At 50.4% G+C, this 21,415-nt stretch overlaps 1 protein-coding gene across 2 annotated transcripts in view; it reads left to right on the top strand.

The window, feature by feature from the left end:
* The first annotated feature begins 8,889 nt into the window (after nucleotides 1–8,889).
* The window catches only part of LOC147736892 (uncharacterized), a 158,276-nt gene continuing 145,750 nt past the window's right edge, over nucleotides 8,890–21,415 (top strand). The window contains exon 1 of one of the 2 annotated variants that reach the window (XM_086953559.1): nucleotides 8,890–9,047. The gene's annotated coding sequence lies outside the window, so the exon portion shown is untranslated. The remainder of the gene's footprint in view (nucleotides 9,048–21,415) is intronic. The other variant, XM_086953561.1, reaches the window with a different exon arrangement.

Raw genomic sequence — 21,415 nt, 5'->3', positions numbered from 1 at the left:
GGATGAGTCGTGCTGAGTCGTTCTGGATCCGCTGGAGTCTCTTCTGGAGTTTTGCGGTGGTTCCGGCGTAGAGGGAGTTGCCGTAGTCCAGGCGGCTGGTGACGAGGGCCTGGGTGACTGTCTTCCTGGTCTCGTGGGGATCCACCGGAAGATCTTACGTAGCATGCGCAGGATGTTGAAGCACGACGAGGAGACGGCGTTGACTTGTCTGGTCATGGAGAGGGAGGAGTCCAGGATGAAGCCCAGGTTGTGTGCGTGGTCTGTTGGTTTGGGTGCGCTGCCTAGGGCGGGGGGCCACCAGGAGTCGTCCTAGGCGGAGGGTGTAGATCCAAGGATGAGGACTTCCGTCTTGTCCGAGTTCAGTTTCAGGTGGCTGTTCTTCATCCATTCGGCTACCTCTTTCATCCCTTCGTGGAGGTTGGCTCTGGCGGTGGCTGGGTCGTTGGTGAGGGAGAGGATCAGCTGGGTGTCGTCGGCGTAGGAAATGATGTTGAGGTTGTGCTGGCGTGCGATGTCTGCGAGGGGGCTCATGTAGATGTTGAAGAGGGTTGGACTGAGCGAGGAGCCTTGAGGAACGCCGCAGATGACTTCGGTGGCTTCTGATCTGAACGGTGGGAGGCGGACTCTCTGTGTTCTTCCGGCGAGGAAGGAGATGATCCACTCTAGTGCCTTCTCCTGGATTCCGACGTTGCTGAGGCGCTGCACTAGTGTACGGTGGCAGACAGTGTCGAAGGCCGCGGAGAGGTCTAGGAGGATGAGGGCTGCTGTTTCTCCGTTGTCGAGCAGGGCTCGGATGTCATCGGTGGCTGCGATCAGGGCGGTCTCAGTGCTGTGGTTGGCCCGAAAGCCAGACTGCGAGAGGTCGAGGGATCCGTTCGTCTCGAGGAAGGCGGCCAGCTGCTTGTTGACGGTCTTTTCAATGACTTTTGCAGGGAACGGGAGCAGCGAGATGGGGCGGTAGTTCTTGAGGTCGGTGGGGTCGGCTGATGGCTTCTTTAGTAGAGCGTTGAGTTCGGCGTGCTTCCAGCTCTCCGGGAAGGTAGCGGTGTCGAAGGAGGTGTTGATGATGTCCCTCAGGTGGGGTGCGATGACAGCGTCGGCCTTGTTGAAGACGTGGTGAGGGCAGGGGTCGGTCGGAGATCCGGAGTTGATTGAGTTCATCTTGCGGACGGTGTCTTCAGTGCTGATCGGGGTCCAGGCGCGGAGGGTGGTGGTGGGGGGCGGTGGTTTGGTCGTGGCGTGCGTCGGTTGAGTGCTGAAGCTGTTGTGTATGTCCGCGATCTTGTTGTGGAAGAAGGAGGCGAGGAGTTGCAGAGGTCTTGTGAAGGGGTGATGTCGTTGTTTCCGGCATTGGGGTTTGAGAGCTCTTTAACGATGTTGAAGAGTTCCTTGCTGTTGTGTGCGTTGTTGTCCAGTCGTTCCTTGAATGCCGTTTTCTTGGTGGCGTGGATCAGTTGGTGGTGTTTTCGGGTGGCGAGCTTGAAGGCAGTCATGTTGTCCGGTGTTGGGTCTCTGCGCCAGGCTCTCTCGAGGGCTCGGCAGATCTTCTTGGAGCTCTTGAGTTCATCGGTGAACCATGGGGCTTTCTTGCTGCCGGGTCTGCTAGGCGGGGTCCTCAGGGGGGCGAGGTCGTCTGTGCAGTCGTTGATCCACTTCGTGAGGTTGGTGGCCGCATGGCTGGGGTTCGGTGTGCTGGTGGGCGGGTTCTTGCTCAGGGATGTCGCAAGCTGGTCAGCTGTGATCTTGTTCCAGCTTCTGCGTGCTGTCTGTTGCTGGTGGTGGTGGATCGTGGTCCTTTTGAAGCAGAAGTGGACGCAGCTGTGGTCCGTCCAGTGGAGTCCGGTGGCGTGGCTGAAGGTGATGTCCTTGCTGGATGAGAAGACGGGGTTGAGTGTGTGTCCGGCGTAATGGGTGGGGGTGGTCACCAGCTGCTTGAGTCCGAGGTTTGCGAGGCTGTCCAGCAGGGTGGTGGTGTTGCGGTCGTTGTTGTTCTCCAGGGGGAAGTTGAGGTCCCCGAGGAGGATGTAGTCAGCGGAGGGGAGGGCGTGCGGGCTGATGAAGTCGGCGATGTCCTCGCTGAATTGTGTGCGTGGTCCCGGGGGTCTGTAGATGAGGGTGCCTCTGAGGGTGGTCTTGGGGTTGATGTGGACCTGGAAGTGCAGGTGCTCGGCGGGTGCGAGGGTGTCGTCGGTGTTGGTCGTGATGCGGATGGTGTTCTTGTGGATGATGGCGATGCCTCCTCCGGTCTGGTTGATGCGGTCTCTCCGGATGATCTTGTATCCGTCTGGGATGGCGATGGCGATGTCGGGCGCTGAAGAGGCGTTCATCCAGGTTTCGGTGAGAAAGGCGACGTCTGGGGCTGTGGTGTCGAGCAGGTTCCAGAGCTCGACGGCGTGTCTGTGGATGGAGCGGGTGTTGAGCAAGATGCATTTTAGGTGGCTGCTGCTGTAGCTCGTCATGGTCTTGGTCGGTGCTGGAGAAGTGCAGGTCCGGATGCAGGTGAACTTGCAGGAGTGGCAGCAGAAGGGTCCGTGGGTGCATCTCGGGGAGGCTCGGTAGCAGGCCAGGAATCGGCCGGCGTTGAGTGCGTTGAGTTCGGTGGCGTCGTAGGTTCGGCGGGTGGGCTGGTGTCTGCAGGGGCCAGGGGTCCTGGCACTGGGCGCGGTCCAGGCGCGGACGGGCACAGACGGGCTTACCTTTGGCGCACCTTCGGCGCTCGATCGGTGCTCCCGCTGCGCGTGTCCGCTGCGCGGTCGCTCTGGGGGCGTCATAAGAAGGGAGCCGGGAGGGAGGGTCAGCTGGGAGGCGGGAGCGTGATGTCCAATCGGCTGGCGTGGGGGCGGGGCCGCAGGCAGGCAGCGGCGGGAAAGCGGGTGCAGGCTAGGCGGGCGGCCCTGCGGCGGCTGGGGCGCTGAAATCGGCGTTGGCGCAGAGCGGCGTTGGTCACAGGCAGCAGGGGGCTCAGGAGGGCTCAGGAAGCAGGAAAGGTGAGGAGCGTGGGGGCGACCAGGCCGAAGGCGCAGTGGTCGCTCCTGAGTGGCAGACTAGGTCCCCTTAAGAAGGGAGCCGGGAGGGAGGGTCCGCTGGGAGGCGGGAGCGTGATGTCCAATCGGCTGGCGTGGGGGCGGGGCCGCAGGCAGGCAGCGGCGGGAAAGCGGGTGCAGGCTAGGCAGGCGGCCCTGCGGCGGCTGGGGCGCTGAAATCGGCGTCGGCGCAGAGCGGCGTTGGTCACAGGCAGCATGGGGCTCAGGAAGCAGGAGAGGTGAGGAGCGTGGGGGCGACCAGGCCGAAGGCGCAATGGTCGCTCTAGTGTGTGCTTCTTCGTATGCCTGCTCGCAAGACTGGAGGTTTCCCCACTATAAAAATTATTTTCTGTGGGAACTGGGAGTGTGTATGGTTATCGATAATGAGGAGTATCAAGTTCTAGAAATGTTTGTCAGGAGGGGGTCCTTACGTCTGAAAATGTTGACAGGTGGGTCTCGGCATCCAAAAGTTTGAAGACCTCTGCTCTAGTGTGTGCTTCTTCGTATGCCTGCTCGTAAGACTGGAGGTGAACTGCATGGATTGTGGTGGACAGGCCTTCAAGGTTAACTCACACTTGCCACTGTTAGGGTCCACCTGCTGGTGCTAAGACACCAGGACTTCTAAAGTCTATCAGGCCTTCTAAGGTGTAGCATCGGAATGAGCTCTGTCAGGAGTGTGGTCTGGTGGACTGGTCATGAAGGCTGAACTTGGTTCTCCAGTTCCAAATTTGGCAGCTCTGGCCAGAGTGCCACATCCTCTCCCCTACTGAACACCATACTCCCCCACTGGGAGAAACTGGCACTGCCTTCAGCTACAACCCAATTGTGCTGAGACTCAATTCAAATTACGCAATGGACAAGAGTAAAATGCTGCCTGAAAAAAGTAACAACACCCTGTAAAAAGCAAACACTGAATGCAAGGATGAGCAAAGCATGTGAAATGTAAGCAGGAACAACATGGTTACCTTAACGGTTTTAAACTCATTATTCAGAAATCAGTAAGTGATTTTGCCTGAACATTTCAGGGCATGACTAGAGGACCAGGAAGGAACCTGTTTCAATGTCCATTGCTTATATCCTTGCATTTTGGTTTAAAAGAGACCAAATCCCTCAACACAGAGCTGCGGTACACATTTTATAGGCTAAATTATTAAAACAGTTGAAAACGCTCATATTAAACGTTTTCCACCCCTCCACCAGGTATTGCAGTCCCTTTATGAATGGTGCACTTCCCCACTCTGGGAAAACAATGTTGTTCAAACAAAGTAGATAAAAAGAAAGTAGCGCTTCACTGGAAAACTCTGTAAAGCGGCGCTAAGGTGCATGGGTGTAAATAACAATCTGGCCTGTCTGCTGACCACTCTGTATTGCTTTATTTGGTTATTTAATTATTTTTCTTATTTTAATACTTTTTTTTCTCCATCCCGAGGTTGTACTTTGGAATAGAACCCTGTCAGAAAATGAGGACATTTCCAGCCAAAGTGTTCTGCTCGTTTTTGGATCCATATCATGGGGCAACAAATAAAGAAAAGGAGAGGCAAGAGAGAGTATGTAACAGCTGTCTTTTGAAATCAGCACTTAAGGATAAGCGAGACGGAGACAGAAAGAGATGGAGGAATAAAGAGAGAGAGGGGGGAGGAGGGAAGCTACCAGAGGCAGAGCAGGAGAAGCGGACACTGTCCTTGCCTTCTCTGGGCATGACGCAAAAGAGGTTTTTATCTTCTCTGCCCTTCCCAGACCTGCCAAGCCTTACTGCAGAATAACAAAGGGCGGGTGGCCACTTTGACTGCAGGCAGCTGAGGTCACAGGTCAAGTACAGGGCCATTAGGTAGCGCTTTTGCGTGCTAATGGCCCTGCGAATAACAGAATGGAGAGGGGACATTCCTTTGTCCCCGCGTCCCCCCACCCTTGTCCCCCATGTCTCCCCCACTCCAAAATCTGGGGGTGATATGTCCCCCGCGTCCCCCACACTTCCTACGCCCATGCAGAGCACCGCAATGAGCTCTCGGCAGTCCAAGCGAGCCCCCAGCGCGAGGATCTTCCAGCTCTCACCACCTACATCTGTCAGGCAACCTGGCACTCACTCAGGGGAGCGGTTGCAGGCATCTCATTGTCCCGCTCCTGGGGTCGCCATCTCGGGAGTCATGAGGTCATAGGTTCGGAGGCCTCTCTGATCGTCAGGCTCTCCGCCTGAGGTCCCACTGATAAAAAGCCAACCAGATAAACTGCAGCACCGTACAATACTCTGTGCTGCACATTTAGTGGGCTGTATGGCCAGTGGGATCACAGTGATTTTTAGTCCCATGCAGTAGGAGCCTCACTCGAGTGCGGGCATCTTGCTAGTCCGCCCGGTAGCTCTCCAGCACCCGACAGAGTTGCATGCTGTCACCGGTGCCATTTGCAATGGCTGTTAAACCACTGGTCCTGATGCTCTGAACCACCCATCATTACTGAGGAATGGGGATTCCTCACTTTTTGCCTAGTTTTTGATGCAACTTTGACTGAGGTGTGCTGGGTCCCCACAAACTAGGTTCCTAGTACCAGTGTCCTTTCACTAAAACCTGTAGCACAATAGGCACCACTTAGGTAACCCTTTTAAGTCCCTCGTAAATGGTAATCCAGGTACCTAGGGCAAGGAGACTGAAGAGGGTCCTCTAGGGCTGCAGCACCAGCTGTGCCAACACAAAGACCCCTCAGTAAGACCATGTGAACTGCCACTGCAGGCTGCATGTCTTGGTGCAGAGAAAACTGAAGAGTCAACATGGCACACATCCCTGCGTGCCATACCCCCAGACCGGAGCTCGGCATGGAGGACGCTGTAGGATTCATTTCCCTGAGCAGTGGAATACGCGGGAAGGAATGTGTATTTACAGAGGTCCTTAGGAGATTTTCTTTACCCGCAACCAGAGACGTACGCTCCAGGTTGACAGAAGATCTTCCCAGACCATTTTGGCAGCAACCTGCAGTTGAATCAGTCGTTGCAATTCAAGTGCATAGTAAGATTACGGGCAACAGGAGGAAGGTTTCACCACCCAGTTTTAACCCAGTTTTCCGCGTGCATACCAATTGGGTATTATTTTCTCTGCCGCAACTGTCCTGATGAGGCCTCATTGATTAAGGTCGAAAAGCGTCGATCCCAAGATACAGAGGAGTCAGCCAAATGTGGATTAACATAAAATAATTGTGTACATATTCTTGATAAGGAAGTGAGAGTGAAAAATTCCCTCAAATGTGTACAGGACTTCTTCGTTTTGGATTTATTCTAGTGACGGATGGAATAAGGCTGTTGATACATCCGCACGTGAAAATAATTGCCAGGAAAAATAGTTTGCATTTGTTTGTATATGTGATTTATTTGTGTTTGTTGTTTGTGATAATTGTGATGCATATAAATAATTTTACAACCACTCCTGGAGTAAGCATTGGTGGTATATAAATAAGAAAACAATAGAGATTTGGTACTCTATGATAGGGATCGATTCAGTTCTCCCTAGGATAAATTAACTGACATATTGGTTCCTCTGCATCACAGTCTTGTTTTGAGAATGCCCACATATACAGCATGAGCTATAGGTAAGTCACCCTTACTGCAGCCCTTACAGCTATAATGCTGGGAGCACTATATCCCATGTGTGGGCATATCTGCATGAGCAGATGTGACCCTGCAATACGTGAGCCATTCTTGGATATTGTAACAGACCATGGAAGCAATAGAGAGTACCTGGCTGGGTACTTGTCATTACGAGTTTCCTAGCTCCATGATGGCTTCACTGTACCCTAAGATGTTTGGTACCAAACATCTCATCTTAATAAATCCTCATTAATGCCAGTGTTGGATCTATTAATAAATACACACAGGCTACACTTTAGAGGGTCCTTGGAAAAGCTACCAAGTACTCGTGTGACCTCTGACTAGGCGTAGCCAACCTGCCACCACCAGACATGTTTCTGACCTCATGGGGCAATACTGCTTTTCAAATGTGACCCAGGCATCTCTAGATAGTGGAGGATGCCAACCCCCGTTTCTGATTCACATTTGACAGGAGAAAAGGTGGGAAAATTAGTTAAACTCTGACGTGTGTCCACATTCAGCCGGCACTGCCAGTAAGGTGGGGCAGAAGATGTGTCAAAACTTTTCCAATTTCTCCATCTTGGCATGGTAGGAAATTAGCCTATCAGGGTAGGGCAGTGCTCCTTCCCACAGGAAGTGGTCACCTAGAGGATATAGACACCCTGAAGGTAAGTAGCCCATTGGCTGCTACCCGTCACTGCCTTTAATGCCCCTAACATTAGTATTTAGGGAGCATTCCTAGACCCTGAACCTTAGATGCATTGGACACACAGACGATCCGGACACAGAAGAGCTGCTGACCTGAGAACTGAAACCCTGCTGCAGAATACTGTGGCCAAACCCTGCCTGCTGCCTGAAGGACGTGACAATCATGGTGTGCTGTCTCGTCCTGCAACTGTGAAGACTCCAAGACCCCAGAGCCCATCTATTCTTCTACAAATCACCAGAGAACTCCCTTGGAGTAGAGGGACTACTCCCCGCAGGCAGTGAACCCGTAGAATCCGGTTTCTCGACTTTAATGTCCTTGGCGACTCTGATGCCGTACCCAAAGCAAAAGGTGCACACCAGCTCTGGATGATCAAATCTTTCTACCCACCAAATGAGAAGACACCAGGATCTACGGGAGCCGTGCCGCACCAATACCCAGGGTACCCGACCCTCTACAGCATATACCGAGACAAAGAGTACAGTCTGGACTCCAACTGTTGTGAAAGCAACCACCCATTGAGGGACTGTGAGACCCCGGAGACCCACTTTGTGAGTGGTCCAACTGTCCCAGAATCGCCTCTACAACTTGTCTGCTACGGACCGTGAGGAAATCTTGACGCACGCCGCCGGCTGACCTATCTGCTCTGCACCTGGCCTTGGTAACAACGATCCAGCTGTGTTTCCAGGGTCCTGAGGCCCTTGCAACCAGCTCCCTCGGGTGGGACCCCTCAGGCTTACATTTAAGTCTCTTTGTGCAGTGTGTTCTCAAGTGGCTGAACCCGGGATGCTCCTGAGAATTCACTGGTGGAACACGGGACCTGGCCTTGCTACTTGACTAACTCCCAAAGATGAACCTTGACATCCAACTGAATCATTTTATATGCATTTTCTTATTTCTTCAGATTGACTTCAATAGTGTGTAATTGTGCACAAAAGTAATTCATTTTGCCAACTTCGAAAATTCATATCTTGAAAAAAGTTCTTGGTCTTAAAAATTAAAAAATTGATGTTATTTTTGTAAATTGGTTTCAGATTTATTCTTGAGTGCGTGTCTCATTTACAACAAAATGCTTATCGCACTACCCTCTGATAAGCCTAACTGCTCGACCACACTACTACAAATCGAGCTTTAGTATCATCTACTTTTTTTTTAAATTCTTTTTTATTCGTTTCAATCGTAGTTATGCTTACATTTGTAATCTGTATTTCAGCAAGTACTTGACACAGTAGTGCATTAGCATGGGGAAGAAAATCATTTTTACACATTATCTGTTGCTCAATCTCTATTTGGCCTCAGTTCAGATAGTCCCTCGATAGATGGCTCAGTGAGGTAATAGTTTATTTATTTATTTATTTTTGACATTTATAAAGCGCAAGCAAATGCTCTTGGGCTCTCGGCGCTAGTTCAGGATCTTAAAGAGTCTGCTCAGCTCTGGAGTCAAACGGCTGCAAGGTTACATTTCATTTCCTGCCCGCGGCGCCGCCCCTGTGACTCTCCCTCTCAGTCTCATCCGTGGGTGCTGCTGGCAGCTGTGGCACCGTTGGGGGGCCCGGGATGGGATGTGCCTCGTCACCTCCTGAGGAAGTGAAGTACAGTGGTAGCAGGGCACGAGAAGCGGCGGGGACAAAAGAGTCGAGGGGTCCTGTGAGAAGCACCAAGAGGTCTGTCCAGAGGAGGAGAGAAGCTGAGGCCTGTCCAGATGAGGATAGGCCTGTCCAGAGGGGGAGAGGCCTGTCCAGAGGAGGTGAGGCCTGTCCAGGGAAGGGGCAGAGGAGGAGAGGCCTGTCCAGAGGAGGGGCAGAGGAGATGAAGCCTGTCCAGGGGTGCAGAGGAGGAGAGGCCTGTCCAGGGGTGCAGAGGAGGAGAGGCCTGTCCAGGGGGCAGAGGAGGAGAGGCCTGCCCAGGGGGCAGAGGAGGAGAGGCGTGTCTGGGGTGCAGAGGAGGTGAGGCCTGTCCATGGGTGCAGAGGAGACGAGGCCTGTCCATGGGTGCAGAGGAGGTGAGGCCTGTCCATGGGGCAGAGGAGGAGAGGCCTGCCCAGGGGGCAGAGGAGGAGAGGCGTGTCTGGGGTGCAGAGGAGGTGAGGCCTGTCCAGGGGTGCAGAGGAGACGAGGCCTGTCCATGGGTGCAGAGGAGGTGAGGCCTGTCCATGGGGCAGAGGAGGTGAGGCCTGTCCATGGGGCAGAGGAGGAGAGGCCTGTCCATGGGTGCAGAGGAGGAGAGGCCTGTCCAGAGGTGGGGCAGAGGAGGAGAGGCCTGTCCAGGGGTGCAGAGGAGGAGAGGCCTGTCCAGGGGTGCAGAGGAGGTGAGGCCTGTCCAGGAGTGCAGAGGAGGAGAGGCCTGTCCAGAGGAGGTGAGGCCTGTCCAGGGGTGCAGGAGGAGGTGAGGCCTGTCCAGGAGTGCAGAGGAGGAGAGGCCTGTCCAGAGGAGGTGAGGCCTGTCCAGGGGTGCAGAGGAGGTGAGGCCAGGACAGGCCTGTCCATGGGGTAGAGGAGGTGAGGCCTGTCCATGGGGCAGAGGAGGAGAGGCCTGTCCAGGGGTGCAGAGGAGGTGAGGCCTGTCCAGGAGTGCAGAGGAGGAGAGGCCTGTCCAGAGGAGGGACAGAGGACGAGAGGCCTGTCCAGGGGTGCAGAGGAGGAGAGGCCTGTCCAGGGGTGCAGAGGAGGTGAGGCCTGTCCAGGGGTGCAGAGGAGGAAAGGCCTGTCCAGAGGAGGGGCAGAGGAGGAGAGGCCTGTCCAGGGGTGCAGCAACGCCCACAACGCCCACAACAATGGTAAATGCAACGCCCACTTGTATTGGGACGACACCCACTCATGTTGGGACGGCTCGGCTCCATTCAACGGAAATTACACGCCCCACTTCGTGTCAACGGCCAACTCCTACAACAATGGTAAATACAACGCCCCCTCATAGTCCCAGCAGGCAGCGCCCATCGCTCTATGCACATGCCCATGCACACGCCCAAATGGTAAATGCAACTCCCCCTCGTTTCGGGACGGCAGTCCCAGCATGCCGCGCCCATCGCTCTATGCACACGCCCACGGCTTTCCAGCAGAACACCCACGCCCACAACAGACTACTTTTCCCCTAACGTTCTTTCTTTGGCCCACTGTTGAGGTAAATGCCACCCCCCTCTCACTTAGCGCGGGGACACACCGAGATGGCGTAACCATGCGCTTTATAAAAATAAATTTTTATATGGTGGTCAGCTTTATAGCCTTTGTCCATCTGCTGCAACTGTCCTTTCCAATGCTGTATTGGGTGTTGTGATTGGTGCTGTGGTTCCTGAGATTACCCGCCTCAAAGGTTTGAGCTCGCTCTTTATTATATTAGTATAGATTCCCGTATATCATGTCTTATAGTACGTTAGTAGTTGGACTAGCCTCTACTCATGTTATATGGTATCCTTCGTTACACATTGAGAACTGCACCAATGCCATCTTGCATTTTACATGAACTAGGCCCGGGCAGTGGTCATGTGTTGTTTGTCAAGTAGCCGAGCAGGCTCCAATTAGTTGAGTTACACAAGACAGCTGAATTCATGATGGTCTCGCCTCGCTTTGAGGCCCAAGGTCGCATCTGGCCTTCAAGGAGAGCACATTCTCGGAGGCGCCGGGATGGTATTCCCATGTACCAAGACAAAAGGGAGTCACCCCTCCTGACCTTCCCCAGTAATAGCAAAAGCAGACTTCTGAACAAGCTTTGTGTGCCATATATGGTCCTTCCTCGAATTACTGTGCCAACTGGTAGTTTTCCTTGTACGGTGACCTTATGTACTGTAACGAAGGTATATATGATGTGTATTAAGTGTGATGAGGCAGTCTTCTCGGCACACCTGCTGGGTGTGGATGGAGAGCCTCCTCTATAGAGTATTTTGAATAATAAACAATTGCCTTTTCTTTACTGCCAACTGACTGATTATTTGATAAGATATCTATTGCGGGCCATTGGTAAGTATGGCTCATTAGATTAATGAATTTGTAGTACAACAGTTGGCGACTCCGCCCGGACTCCGCGTTTGGGGTCGTCCTCCTGTAATACGGTGTGAAATAAGGACATTTGAAGGGGTACTCTGGTCGAGGGGGTGGACTGACTAACGATTCTAGCTGAACTCCGCTCTCGCGATCAGGGAGCCCCAGCTGCTATTAACCCCTCGCCGGAGTCCTACGGGTGTAACCCAGGAACTGACCCGTGTTGGTCTTCAGGAGTGGGCAGTGGAGAACTCGCAATCATACCTGAGTGCACCATATGAGTGTATTAGTGTGTTGTGTTTGGATTATGCTGTTGAGCGGCATTTTGTAAACAGTTAGCTGATTTTAGTTTTGGTGGTTGGTGTACCACGGAGAGTTTCGGAGGTCTGACAGGGTGGCACTGAGGCTGCACGTGCAGATGCTCCACGGAGTTGTTTGGTGAATAATAGAGGTTTTGATCAGACACCTTGGTGTGGCACGTGTGGTGCACATCCAGCCGGACTGCACTCGGAAAAGTCTGTGTTTGTACCTGGGTAACTTCTGGACACCATTCAACACATTTTAGGTAGGGTCAGAGGCAAAAGTTTAAAGACCACCGGGTTATATAGTCCCACATTAACTATACACATAACAACAATAACCCATAGTCTAGACACGAATGTTACCACGTATATGTTAACTAGCCAAAGCTAACCCAATAATATCAGGAAAAAATATTCAATACATTTTTGGATTCCCATCTCTCACCGTTCCAGGTGACATGCTTCGTCATCTGGGTCTCCTTTGATAGTCAACCTAGTGACTATAAGGGCTACAACTCCACCCTATTGATGGAGGAGCCCAAGGATGTTTTATAAATCTATACTAGATAGTTTAATCACACAGATGTGAGCAGATGTATTATAGAGTGTATGGGAAAAAGTGCAGTGCAATCGTGAAAGTGAGGTTAAAATTGAAGCATGGCGAGACCACAACTTTATTCTTGTCTCCCACGGTCCAATATTAAAAACAGTGCAAAAGAACAGTTTTAAAAGATAGCTGTCTCTAAATATTCAAATGGTCAACATGTTTCAGCACATCTAGGCAATCCTGTACCTTGTGCTTTCATCAGGACCTATCCAATTATTTATGCTACTGCAAAAGTGAAGAAATAATTAAATCATTAAATTGTGCCTATATATATGCTCCACATTGGAAACAATACAACCATGTCACCTGTTTTTCACAGTTCACAATTCTTGTATCTCTTGAAGAATCCAAAAGGAAATACAGAAAGGAGTACATGTCAAGGCAATGTAAGCCTTGGGTGTTAATCACACATGTTCCATACTAATGACCATTGTGGCATCACATTTTACCAGCCGGTTATCCCTTGTTTAGGGCACTCAACGTTCTATTCTTACCTCAAGTATACGGAGGAAATACCTTGCCCCACCTGGCAACGGCTCAGGGTAAAGGAGGCACCGCTCTAAAAAGGAAAAAACAGAGCAACCCAACGTTTGAATTGCCCTGGTTAGCCTTACATCTTTTACCTATTGTTCAAAATGCAGCACACCAATATAGACTCCTATGCATTATCATAAACCAACCCTTCCTGTTATCATGGGCCGGTCCCATATTACTGGTTTTAATGGCGCTCGATGTTATTTACACCTAACTTAGACTCAAACATAATGCAGACTGAATGGTATTATGGTGTGGGTGGTATCTCTCTCACCATAAACCATCCCTCCGTGTCTGCTCAGTGTCTCTCCATTAGCAGAGTGAAAATCTACAAAACCCACCGGGTACATTCATAATTGATGTTGCTATCCAAATCGTATTGTGTAGTCCGATTGAACAGATAAACGCAATAGTAATAGTCCAAATAGAGTTTAGGAAAAAGACGTACTTGAAGATCATTATCTATTCCCCTCAATCCTACAAAGTCATGCAGTGTGACTAGCATAAGGGGCGACAATATCTATTTTCCGGCGCTCGAGAGACCCCTCAACTAACGCTCAGCCTACGACAATCACTCATCACGCTTGGTCTTACCTGTCCGTCGGTACCTCTGACGTTGTCTAAGTCGTCGTGGAGGTACCGACTACAGGAACTGGCCACGTTTATATTTGCAGGCTCCTTACTTCCTGCTCCGTGTTGCTAACGCGTGATCACGCGAGAGCGTGATTATGTCATTGCACGTCGCCTCAAGCCTCATGGGAACTGTAGTTCCCTCGAGTGAGAGAGCGGCGTTGCCAGTCAATGAGTCCTCACTGATTACATAAGACTCATCGATATGCCCTCACCAGCATGGATACTGACAACATGCTACCTTAAGAATACAAGTGCGGAGAAATGTTAAAGCGCTCCAAAATTATAATCATTAAGAAAAGTAAATGATATATGTAAATAACATGTGTAAATCATAGTATGTTGTTTCATACGCTAGACTCTACCTTACAAATGGTAATACATAAGTTATCAGGTGTAATCTTATTTTTGGCCAAAGCATAACACAAACAAAGACTGCAAAAACAGCTTATGTATAATTAATGGTAATGCTCGCTCTCTAGTAAATCAATATCTAAAGGTAAGAGATCTAGACCTATCTAGCGCACCTTATGATCTGTGAAGAAGAAATAAGTCTAGATACCAAGAAGGGAGTTGTGAGTTGTGTGGCCTGTTGCGTATTTTTCGGCAGTATTGGATTATATTGCCAGAGCACTTTCTAGTTGTTTGACAGCTACAGCCGCAGTGGCGGTGGCCATTCGGCAGTCGGAAGGACTCGTGTTAAATTGTGACCTCACAGTGATGGTACCCCACGCTGTGGACACGCTTTTGAATTTATTTATTTATTTATTTGCGGGTTTGTATCATGCTTGAATCGACTCCCGGAGGAGTATCTCTGCGCCCAAGGAAACACAGCAAAGCACAATCAGAGAGAGAGACCAGATGGAAAATTAGTTTTGGAACAGAAAGGTTTTGAGTTTCTTTCTGAACAGCAGATGTTCTGAGCACTGTCTGAGAGCTAGAGGGAGCTTGTTCCATAGCGATGGACCGGCCACAGAAAGAGCTCTACCTCCGTGCCTGGCCTTCTTTGCGCGGGGCACAACTAATAGAAATTGGTTGCAGGGGTGTAGGGTATACATTTATTCTTCAGGTATGCAGGACCTAGTCCGTTTAAGCTTTTGTGAATTAGACAACAAGTCTTAAACTTCGTCCTCTGCCGGACAGACAACCAATGTAATTTGTCTAGAAGAGGTTTGGATGCCGTACGGGGGGGGGGGGGCGCTTAGGACCATGCGGGCCGCAGTGTTCTGAATCACTTGGAGTTTTCCTAATACTCCCTCGTTTACAGATAGTAACAGGCTGTTACAATAATCAATGCGGCTAAGAACCAGAGCCTGTACCAACGTTCTCCTGACGGAGTCTGGGAGAATAGGGAAGATTTTACGTAACAGGCTGATTACGTGGAAGCATGAGCCCACAATGTAGTTGCTATGTTGTTTCAGTGAGAATTCCTGATCTAGTCGGACTCCTAAGTTCTTTACGATCTGTTTGGGTTCGGGGACTGGACCCAGATCATGTGGCCACCAATCTGGGGTCCAGAGGATCTTAGCCTCCCCGAACAACATAACTTCGGTCTTGCTTACATTGCACTGCAGACAGTTTGATGACATCCACTGAGCCACAGCTCTCATGCCCTGAGAAAAGGAGTTCTTTACCTCGGTGGTCGTAGATTTAAAGGGAAAGAAGAGCTGTGTGTCATCCTCGTATGCCACAGGGACGAACCCATATGCTAGCATAATTCCAGCCAGGGGTGCCACATAGATGTTATAAAGAGTAGGGCTCAAACAGGATCCCTGTGGCACCCCTTTGGAAATCTCTACCTCCAACGAGCGATAGGCACCCATGGTGACGCATTGGGTGCGGTTGGATAAGAAGCTTCTTAGCCAGGTCAGAGCTTTGTCCTTTAGACCGATGTTTTCCAGTCGGCTTGTCAAGATGTTGTGTGACACCGTGTCGAACGCCGTCGACAAGTCTAGTAGTACCAGGATGACAGAATGGCCCCTATCCTGGTACATATGTAGGTCATCTGTGACTGACATCAGAGCTGACTCCGTGCTATGTTTAGGCCTAAAACCGGATTGTGAATAATCCAGCCCTCCTGCCTGTTCAATGTAAATGGATAGATGGCGATTCACATGTTTTTCAATGAGTTTTCCCAGGAATGGTAGCAGGGATATAGGGCTAAGATTGGACAAATCTGTCCAATGAATTGTGGGATTTTTTCTAATGGGTCTAACCAGAGCCTTCTTCCACCCTCTGTGGACCTCACCTGTGTTCAGGGAAAGATTTACCAGCCTCTGAATCCCAGGCCCTAATTCTGTACCAATCATAGGTATAATTCTTGCTGGAATGGTGTCATCTGGACATCCGCTCTTGATTTGCGAGGTTAGAGATACAACCTCCTCTAGTGTGATAGAGGGGAAAATGCCTAGGGTGTGCGTGATGGGGATGGGATCTTCCTTGCTTTGTGGAGGAGAGTTGTTTCCACAAAAGGACAGGTTGGTGCTAATGATTTTCTCATAGATTTTATCTATTTTATTGGTGAAGAACAGTGAGATATCATCACACAGTTGCTGAGATGCAAACTCTGAGCTCTTGCAGGCCACCGGTTTAACGAAAGACTGTAGGATTTGATATAATACCCTAGGATGCTTCCAGCAGCTTCGATTTGGGATGCCATATGAGTTTTGCGAGCCATACCGATGGCTTTATGGTATGTGGAGAGGGATTCCCAGTAGCGGCTCTTTTCATCAGCCAGGTGGGACGATCTCCATTTCTTTTCAAGTTTTCTGGCGTTTTTTTTAGGGATCTTAAATGCTCCGAAAACCAGACTTCTTGTTTATGTGCCGGACGTGGTTTGAACAGTTTCAGGGGGGCAATATCATTCACTGCAGTTACCAGCGCTCCTTCAAATTTAGTTAGGGCCCCCTCGATGTCCTCAGTGGGCGCAAGGGAAGGTTCAACAAACCTTTCTTTAAAGGAATTTTGGGTGATTTGTGCCATTGCCTACGTTTGCTTGGCAAGGCTATTGTGCCTGAGGGAGGAGTGCTGATGTGGGGGGTATAAAATTCTATGATAAAATGATCGGTCCATTTTACTTGAGTTGGAGGTAGACATTTAATTAATGCAGAGTTGGACGGGATTAGATCCAGAGTATGTCCTGCCTCGTGTGTAGGACCACTATTGGCTTGTTTTAGGCCTAGTAGGGACAAATCTGTCAGAAGAGATTGTGCCTCAGTGCACTCTTTTAATTCGCTATGAACGTTGAAGTCTTCCACAAGTAAAAAATCGCTGTCTTTACTTATGTGGGGGGCCAGTGCTTCTACTAGTGTGGTGGAGAAATTGGCACACGGTCCAGGAGGGCGATAAACCAGAGCCCCTTTTTGGCTATTTTTGGGTGCAATGTTAGTTTTAAAAATCAACAGTTCAAGTTCTGGGGTGCATAGTTCATCTAGGATAGAAATATTTATTTCTTGTTTATGGACTATTGCAATCCCACCCCCTGTCTTAGAAGGGCGGTCTAGTCTGACAATTTTATACCCCATCGGAATTCCAAGGGTTATGGCCGGAACCGAGTGTGGTTTCAGCCATGTTTCCGTCAGGAAACATAAGTCGGGCTCTTCAGATGAAATTAAATCCCATACTTCGGTTGCATGTTTCGATAGTGATCGGATGTTACATAGAAGGTTCTTGCTCCCAAGTGATACATTAGTACCCACCCTTTTAGTTGGAGTGGGGTGGCCATAAGCAAGATAATTGGCCTTGATATCAGTATATCGCGGATCACCCACAGGGTCTGTGTTATCTTTGCCCTCTGATACAGTTTGGAACTGGGTCTTGCAATGACGGCATGAGAAGGGGCCCACCGAGCTTGTGTCTGTCCCAGTTGTGCATACCCATGGGGGTGTGGTACGTAAGGCCAGGAGTGTCTGAGTGGAGTAGATAGCATGAGTAATGGGCCATACCTCTGTGTTGTCAGATTTCGGTGCCATTGTCCCTGGCCCCGTCCGGTCGCGGATGGGCGCAGACGGGCTGGTCTTTGGCTCATCTTAGGCGCGTCCTTAGGCGCTCCGCTGCGCGCAACCCCTGCGCGCTTGACCCGACGAGGGAGCTAAATAGCCCTATGATCAAAAGATCTAGAGCGCTAACCGCTAGACTTGCTGGGAGTGTCTGGCTCTTCCTGTCCTGCCCTCCGCTCTACGGTATTGGCTACCGAGTCGGACCGGGGCGGGCAGGCTGGAATACCGAGCACAGACTACTGGAATACAATTGAGCCCTTCGCAGCACCGGGAATTATCGTGTGTACGCAGAGTAAGTGAAGTTTTAAAATTCGTAATCAATTTTAACTTTATAGCAAAACATATCGTGCGTGATTTTAAAATTCATAATCAATTTTAAAAGTGACAGAGTAAATGAGTTGCGTTACAAGTAACAGGTAAAACAATATTTGTGCCGAGCTTCCGCTCTGAGGGTGCTTACTGATGCCAAGCAGGGTCGGGAGACACTGCCACCGTCGTCCCTTACCGCGGTTAGCTGGTGCCTCCTCGCTGCCTAAATAGCCCTGTGATCAAAAGATCTAGAGCGCTAACCGCTCGACTTGCTGGGAGTGTCTGGCTCTTCCTGTCCCGCCCTCCGCTCTACGGTATTGGCTACCGAGTCGGACCGGGGCGGGCAGGCTGGAATACCAAGCACAGACTACTGGAATACAATTGAGCCCTTAGCAGCACCGGGAATTATCGTGGGTACGCAGAGTAAGTGAAGTTTTAAAATCCGTAATCAATTTTAACTTTATAGCAAAACATACAGTGCGTGATTTTAAAATTCGTAATCAATTTTAAAAGTGACAGAGTAAATGAGTTGCGTTACAAGTAACAGGTAAAATAAAACTAAGACACAGTACCTTACTAGTACTCGTCTTACTGTATATGAATTGACTTTATTTGCTCCCCATATCACTATCAAAATGTGTGCCACTCTGAATCCAGCCACGTTACTACCCCTCCCTTCGGATGAACCAAATAATGACATACATGATTCTATATTTCGGACTGAAGAAGAAACAAAGGGACGGGTGGACCTCACAGACACGCCCCTATCTGACCCCCAAGGGGAGTTGTATGTGGATGGCTCTTGTTTTAAGTTACCAGATGGCACGACAACAGCTGCGTACGCAATTACTACCCTGCGCACTGTAGTTGAAACATCTCGAGTTCCCTATCATTCTGCGCAGGCAGCTGAGTTAATAGCCCTGTTGCGAGCATGTGAGTTAAGTGAAGGACTGGAAGTAAATATCTATACAGATAGCCAATACATCTTTGGCGTGGCTCATAGTTTTGACGAATTGTGGGCAGAAAGGGGGTTCCTCACTTCGCATGGCCAGCGAACACAACATGGCCCTTTGATTTTAAGGTTGTTAATGGCTTTGACTCTGCCTCGAAAGGTAGCAATTATGAAATGTAGCGTGCACAAGGCCATAGTGGATACTGTGGGAGAAGGGAATGCTTTCGCGGACCAAACAGCAAAAGACACTGCTAGATCTAAAATGTCTCCAATGTATGTAAATTCCGCTAGATGGGTGGAGGAGTCTAAAATGTTCGATAACACTATGGAAAGTGTTGGAGAGATACAGAAGGAAGCTACCCCTGCTGAACTGACCCGCTGGGAGAACGAAACAAGGAGGTTGGATGATAATGGAAGGGAGAAGGGTTTCCTCTTCCGGGTCAGCGGGGGCAGAGACAGCACGAGCAGCGGATGCTGACATCACTTCCGGTCTCCCCTTGAGTGTTCAGCCTGCTGCAGAGGAGGAAGAACCCCTGTCAGGTGGTTCATCTTCAGACTCTCACAGACCCCAGATCTACCCCCCTCAGACCCCAGATCTGCCCTCCACCCCGCCGACCCCAGGAGGAGGAGAGAGCCTGGACATGTCTGCAGAGGTCTCTGATCAGGTAGGAGGTTGTCAGCACCTTCTGCTGTGTTTTTAGAAATAGACTGAATAATCCTGGAGGGAATGTCTGCAGGAGCCAGCCATGGCTGGGCTCTTCTATCCGGGGGGACCCTGGGGCTGAGCTGGGCTCTTCTATCTGGGGCCCCCCTGGGGCTGAGCTGGGCTTTTCTATCCGTGGGCCTCTGGGGCTGAGCTGGGCTCTTCTATCCGGGGGCCCCTGGGCCCCTGGGTCTGAGCAGGGCTCTTCTATCTGGGTAGCCTGCGGCTGAGCTGAGCTCTTCTATCCAGTGCCCCTGGGGCTGAGCTGGGCTCTTCTATCCGGGGGCCCTGGGGGGCTTTCCTACTTGCCCTAGGGTTGTTTGTGGGCATCATTGGTGTTAAAGAGGGTATAGGAGAGTAGGGTCTGCTTCCTATGGTCACCCCCACTTTTTGCTGTGATGTACTGTTTTTTTTACTTTAGTGTGGCTGTGGGCCTGCTAATCAGACCCACATCCCAGCTGTTCTCTCTCTAAACTGATACCATGTACTTTAGGTACATACCAGAATGGGTATTGGGTCACCTCTATGAGCCCCTGTATAGTATACCATAGGTACCAAGGACATAGGTACATCCAAGGCTTATCAGGGGCTGCAGCTTGCATTATGCCACCCCTGGCTGGCCATCCAAACTGACACCACAGGCTGATCACTCAGCTTGGGCAAGGTGGTGTAATCACCCCTTACTTTGATATAGTATTCTGATATTTAACCTTATATATAGACACATATGCATCTATAAGTCACTCCTATGGTAGGTCTCGACAATCCTGGAGGCAGAGTGCTTGGTTTTATGTGAGAGGGTGCTCTGGCATGAGCTGAGCCTCTCTGCAGCTTTCGGAACCATGACCTTATAGTTGTTATATGATATGATATCACCATATACTCTTAAGTGCATTATAATCCTTACGGTTAAATGCAAACTTTAGTTTGGCTTTATCAAAACATATCGTGTAAGGTGTCAAACGCTTTGGAATACTATCCCCCCGCCAATTCTGGCGGTGGGGTTAGCATTCCACCCTTCTAGAGGGAAAAGACATGTATGTTACTGCTTTACCCGGTTAAAGTTAAACAGAGCCCCAGCATCACAAAATGGATGCTGCTGCCACAGACACGAGTCTGACCTCCTGCAGCTGGACAAAACTCCAGCAAGGGAGGCCTGGACAATAGGTTTCCTGTCGAGAGAGGTGCTGGTACCTCCCCAGATAGCCTGTAGTGTATTATGGCAGGGTGGGTTGAATGGAAAGATGCTTTTGCAGACACTGCCTGGGGCACACAAGGTGCTCCATGCATAGCCCGGTTTAAACCAGTTGCTGGGGCACTCCAGCCCCAGCTCTGGTGCGAACCTGGACAAAGAGAAAGGGGTGTAACCACCCCCTTCTCAGGTCCACCCATAGGACGGACCTAGCAGGTAATCCAGCCCTTTAGTTTAGTATAACGATAGGAGCTGTGTCTAGAGACATTAAATTATCCTGGAACGAAACTCTTGGACTTCAACATGCTATACCAACTACAAAACTGAAGATATCTCCCTTGTGGTCAAGGAGTGACCACCCTGTTCAAACAGGCACCAACAGTAACTTGCTGGTTTGCTTTGTCGACACTCCTGCCGGAACCCGATGACTAAGCGACTCAGAAACTGGACTTCCAGACTTCTCCGACTTTGATTTAAGCTTAGTTCAGTTCAGTTTTTAGATGCAACACTCTGCGTTAATGTACCTTAAGTTGCGTTGCGCTTCCACGACAAGCAATGTCGCAGCGATGGGAAATGTGGCAAAGTTCAGGTACAAAGAAATAAAGACCTGAAGATCTTCCAGATGCAGCACGCTTCTTGGGGATGCGAGAAGCTCTAGGTTCGAGGCATGGACTGCAGCGACGACAACAACTCCAGCGGCCACGCTCTTCTCCCATGATGCTTGAACAACAGCTCCAGCGGCCACGCTCTTCTCCCATGATGCTTGAAGCTTCCGCTCGATGCGACAACTACAACGGCGACATCCAAGATGCGACAGCAGGAGCTGCGACGGAGGCGTGCATCTCGGGGACGTGAGGTGCTCTTGGTTGATACGGTGCAATGCGACAGTTCTAGCGCTAGCACCCTCCTTTGGA

This window comes from Lissotriton vulgaris, chromosome 1_2, assembly GCF_964263255.1.
Source record: "Lissotriton vulgaris chromosome 1_2, aLisVul1.2, whole genome shotgun sequence".
Taxonomy (NCBI): Eukaryota; Metazoa; Chordata; class Amphibia; order Caudata; family Salamandridae; genus Lissotriton; species Lissotriton vulgaris.
This window is presented reverse-complemented; position numbering and strand designations above follow the sequence as displayed.